This window comes from Lathyrus oleraceus, chromosome 7, assembly GCF_024323335.1.
Source record: "Lathyrus oleraceus cultivar Zhongwan6 chromosome 7, CAAS_Psat_ZW6_1.0, whole genome shotgun sequence".
NCBI lineage: Eukaryota > Viridiplantae > Streptophyta > Magnoliopsida > Fabales > Fabaceae > Lathyrus > Lathyrus oleraceus.
In genome coordinates, this window is record NC_066585.1 from 276,081,654 (window position 1) to 276,087,598 (window position 5,945).

Genomic DNA, 5,945 nt, shown 5'->3' on the forward strand with positions numbered 1-5,945 from the left:
TCTCATTTGAAGCTCCCATAAAAAGTTAAGTAAGGTGGAATATTGAGACATATGGCTTGACACTTAGAAAATTTTTGATATGCCATTTTTTTTCAAACTTCCACCTCAAATTTCTCTAAGTTCCAAGCTCCAAATGGAAAAGTGTTCAACATCAAACTTGTTCCTCTTGATCTCACCTTTCCAAAGATCTCAAATTCATTCATTTTGGATAAGAAATGCATAGGTTGCGCATGGCTTAAACAGGCTGATGTAATTTGGCATGGATCCAACTTCAAGCATCAATGTTCAATTGCCTTGCATTCCAAGCTTGCTTCAACACATCTGATCATTCATTTTGGACTTCAAGCTATCATTTCATGGGCCTATGCATGCCCATGCACCATGCTATCATCATTTTCCAAATTTGGAAGGTTGAAAAAAGTGTGCAAATATCACATGGATTTGGCTATAAATACAACTGCATTTGCTCATAAATCACATACACATTGCACCAGCTTTGAATCTCCATTGAAAATCCTTCACTCTCATAGGATAACCCTTGAAAATTCTTTTGAATTTGAGCTTGAATCTCCACTATTTTGGAATTCAATTATCCAGGAGTCCATTGCTTCTAAACCTTTCCATTCCTTTCCTGCAAGCAATTGAAGTGAAGCCAAGCACAATTCAGATCAAGATCTAGCAAGTTCAGACCTCCATTGAAGGTAATTTGCAGAAATTTTAAACTTTTCGATTCTCTTAAATTGTTACTTAATTCCATTGATTCTTGAGTTATCTGAAGTCCTACCAATGTAGGTAAGAAGATTGAGTTGCTTTGAGGCCAAATCGAAGCAACTCAGATCATGAACCTTGTTTTTCAATTCCACATATCTCTCAATATATTTGGAATTGGAGGAATTGGAGGTCATATTCGTGCTCAGTGATGTTTTTTCTTTAAGATCATATCCCTGTTTTGTATTTTGGTGATAGTTCATCTTAACCAGTCCGGTGGAGCTCACCGGGGAAGATGACTGGAGCTCTGGCTCCGGTGATGAGGTGTCTCACCTGTGGACCATAGGATCTTCATTCCATGTTCTAATCTGGAGCGTTTGTTCTAATTATCCTCTATGCCACGTGGTTGACTAAGGAACACATGGAGCGCGCGTTTTGGATCATCATATATGCCACCTCAATTAATGAGGGAGATCTGATGGTCCACGTATTTTTGGATTTTTTGAATTTCATTTTAATTCCATTTTCTTCAATAATTCATATTAAATTCAATATTGATCCAAAAAATATGGGGCTTTCACAAAAAATTTCCAAATATTTTTCTCTTTCATATTCTGAATTAAAATTATTTTTTGGATCATTATTAATATTTTTCATGAATTAATTGATTTTTCATTTGTTTTTAATTGTTTAAAAAGATTTTTAAGTGTCCAAAAATCATGAAATTTTTTCTCCAAGGTCCTTTGACCTTGTTTGACCTATGATAAATCTCATGGCCATTTATTTGGTGTTTTGATGAGATTTTAGGATTTGGACAAAACATATTTGAATTTAATGCATTATTTTACTATTTTTAATTGAATAAATGTCATTTTAATTATGTTGACCATTTGTATTGACTTAATTGAGTTTAATTGTTTGTTGTTGAGCCTTGGTCAAGGTTGATTTGATTTTGTCAAGTTAATATCATTGGATTTAGGGGATTGATGGAATTTACATTTCATCTCCCAAAATGAATTAATGATATTAATTTGGTAAAAGTCCTCCTTTGACCAATTTGGGATCTCATTCATCCCTTTCCCTCTTCATCTAATCCCCCTTCTTCATCCATTCATGTTCATTTGGCCAATGACACCCCAAAATCCTAATGCTAGTTGATTGAAAGGTTAACATGAGTATGGATGAGATTAGGCCACACCTTTTGCATATTTTTGTGTGTGGTATGTTTAATGAGCATAGTTCTTAATACTATGTCTCCAACATGCATTAACACCAAAATTCTATTGCTTGACCTCAAATAGTTGTGACTTCTACATAAGTCCAATTACGATTGCTTAACATAACGCTAAGTTTGTGACATAAAAGGCATAAGCATTCTAGTTAGTGAGATTGTAAGTCTCCCCTCTTCCATGGTACTGTGTGGAAACTTGGCCTTCTTTCCTTCCTTTGGAAGATGTTTTGATTCAAGGATCCATGCTTGTGGCAAGTGGGTTGAGTGTTCTCCAAAGAATGTCTTGAAATCAAAAGCAAAAACAAAACTAACTTTTAACTTACTAACCATTAACTTTTAATTTCAAGTCTTTACTTTTAATGCAATTTACTTTTAGTACTTTATATTATTTTCCATTATACATATCATTCTAATTGTTTATGATAATGTAATTTTCACTTTGTCCATTTGGACCATATTGTGTGATATATTTTGTATATACTTTGTTTGTTTGATTGGTCTTTGACCATTAATGTACATAATAACAACAAAAACCCTAAAAGACTTTTGAGTGGACTGTTGGCTTGATCTGTGGACCAATTGGACTTAGAACTTAGGCAACACTCCTTTGCTAATGGACTTGGCCAATGCCAATTTGTGAAGAACCACATGCTTGCAAATTTGAAATTCATCTGATACATCATTCTAGACCTCTCCAGATTCATCTGCAACATTGATCATTGTGAAGATGTTATTTTGAACCTGTGATTTGTGGAATTCATCTATCACATGGGCTATTTCTGAAGAAGATCTTTGAAGTGGATAAGCTTGGATGAGGCAATCTTTATTTGATGCCTTTTCTCTTCAAGATTGATATAATTGTGCATTTGTGTGTTGCTTGAATAAAAGTCCAAGGGAATTCTGGGTTTCTATTGACATACTTGTCTATTGGATTGCTACCCATTTTGTCAGATCTTTTCAACTTTAAACTTTTAAATTTTGTGCATAGGGTAGTCTCTTCATCTTCTCCCCATTTCTTTAATTTCAAAATCTCTCCCTCCAATTTTAAAACCTTCTTTGTGTGAACTCCTTTTATTCTAAACTTTGACCACTTTCAAAAGAGCTAGAAACTTTGGTCTTATGCCATTGCATTTTCAAACTTATTTTTTTAAATCAAACTTGTAAATAAACTTAATCATACTTGACTTAAATTTTCAAAAAGCCAAAAAGAACTAACCCATTCAAACCATTTTATGCCTTTGTGCCTTTCAAGCTTAATTTTTGTTAAAACCAACATACTCACTTTGAAATTTGTAGCACGAACTACGAGATTTTGAACCCTCATTTTTTATGTTGTTACGTAGGCACAAGTCTGAAGGTCTTGTCAAACACAAAAATATAATTAATGAATTCTTTTCTCATCCCCCCATTCTATTTGTTTGTAAACATCACCTTGTACAAAATACATATGCACACAAAAAGGGCTCCCTAGGAGCGCCTATGACACTTAGGGTGCTAACACCTTCCCTCTGTGTAACCACCCCCTTACCTGTGATCTCTGATTTTTATTAGTTTTTATTTGAAAACTTCTTACTTATTGGGTTTTGTTCATACTTTTTCCCTTTTCCCTTGGAAACAATAAGAGCGCGGTGGCGACTCTTGTTAATTGATCTTTAGGTTGTCAATAGCTTAATGATCATTAATTTCCCGCTACAGGAATCATGCATATTAAAGTGTTTCAGCACTTTGTCTATGTATGTACTGTGACTTAGGCCAAGCAGTTTTTGTGATCTATCTCTATAGATCATAATTCCTAATATATAGGCTGCTTCGCCTCGGTCCTTCATAGAAAAGCATTTCCCCAACCAAGACTTTACTTGTTGCAGGGTAGGGACATCGTTTCCAATGAGTAATATGTCATCTATATATAATACCAGGAAGATGGTCATGCTCCCACTAACCTTCTTGTACACACAAGGCTCATCTTCATTCTTGATGAATCCATATTGTTTTATTGTTTCATCAAAACGAAGATTCCAACTTCTAGAAGCTTCCTTCAATCCATATATTGATCTTTGTAACTTACATATCTTTTGGGCTTCTTCTGGTATGTCAAATCCTTCAGGTTGTGTCATGTACACATCCTTAAGAAGTTTCCTATTAAGGAAAGCAGTTTTGACATCCATCTGCCATATTTCATAATCATGATATATAGTGATAACAAGTAAAATCCGAACAGATTTAAGCATTGCAACTGGTGAAAAGGTTTCATCATAGTCAACCCCATGAATTTGTTTATATCCTTTTGCAACTAGTCTTGCCTTATAGGTATGTACCTTACCATCCATGTCAGTCTTCTTTTTGAAGACCCACTTGCATCCTATAGGGTTAACTCCTACAGGAGGCTCTACCAAGGTCCAAACTTGGTTTGTGTACATGGAATCCATTTCAGATTTCATGGCTTCTAGCCACTTCTCAGACTCGGGACCAGTTATGGCCTCTTGGTAGGTCGCAGACTCATCTTGATCCATGAGTAATACGTCACCTTGATTAGTTATAAGATATCCATATCTCTCAGGTAGGTGACGTATCCTACTTGACCTACGATGGTCTTGTTCTACTTGAGCAGGTTTCTCTTCCACAACTACTTGTGATTCCTGCTCTAATTCCTCCATAGGTGTATCAATGCTTTGTGATTCTTGAATTTCTTCAAGCTCTACTTCCTCCCACTGATTCCTTTGGAAATAAAATCCTTTTCTAGGAAAACTCCAGTTCGAGCGACAAACACTTTGCCCTCAGAAGGATTGTAGAAGTAATACCCTCTTGTTTCTTTAGGATATCCCACAAATAAGCATTTGTCAGATTTGGGCTCAAGCTTAGTTGAAATTTATCATTTCACATAAACTTCGCATCCCAAAATATTCATGTAAGACATATGTGGTTTCTTACCACTCCATATCTCATATGGTGTCTTCTCAACCTTTTTTGATGCATGTCCCCAAAAGGAGTTTTGATGATCGGCGTGACTCATCATGGATCGGACCATGTCTAACAAGGTTCGATTTTTTCTCTCAGATACACTGTTCCATTGGGGTGTTCCAGGAGGAGTAAGTTAGGATAGAATCCCACACTCATTCAAATGGTCATCAAACTCTAAGCTTAAATACTCACCACCTCGATCTGATCGAAGAGTTTTAATATTCTTACCTATTTGGTTTTATACTTCATTCTTGAATTCCTTGAAATTTTCAAAGGACTCTAATTTGTGTTTCATTAAATACACATAACCATATCTACTGAAATCATCAGTAAATGTGATGAAGTACTGAAAACCTCATCTGGCTGGTATGTTCAATGGTCCACATACATCAGTATGTATGAGGACCAAAAGATCATTAGCTCTTTCACCTTTTCCTGTGAATGAAGATTTTGTCATCTTTCCAATTAAACAAGATTTGCATGTCTCATATGATTCATAATCAAAAGAATCTAGGAGTCCATCTTTATGGAGTTTGGAAATGCGTTTCTCATTTATGTGGCCTAATCGACAATGCCAAAGGTAAGTTGGATTTAAACTCATTAGGTTTCATCCTTTTAGTATTAATGTTATAAATAGGAATTTCAAGATCAAGGACATATAGTCCATTGTTTTTTTGTGCAGTAGCTTAAAATATATCATTCAAATAAATTGAGCAACAATTGTTCTTTATTATAAATGAAAAACCAAACTTGTCTAAACAAGAAACGAAAATAATATTCCTACTAATTGCAGGTACATAATAACAGTTCTCTAACTGAATTATTAAACCACTAGGTAAAGTCAATACATAAGTTCCTGCGGCTAAAGCAACAACCTTTGCTCCATTGCCAACTCGTAGGTCAACTTCACCTTTTGCCAAATCTCTACTCCTTTTTAGCCCTTGTACATTGGTACAAATGTGAGAACCGCATCCAGTATCTAATACCTATGATGCAGAAGTAGATAAATTAATTTCAATAACAAAAATACCTGAAGTTGAAGTCTCTA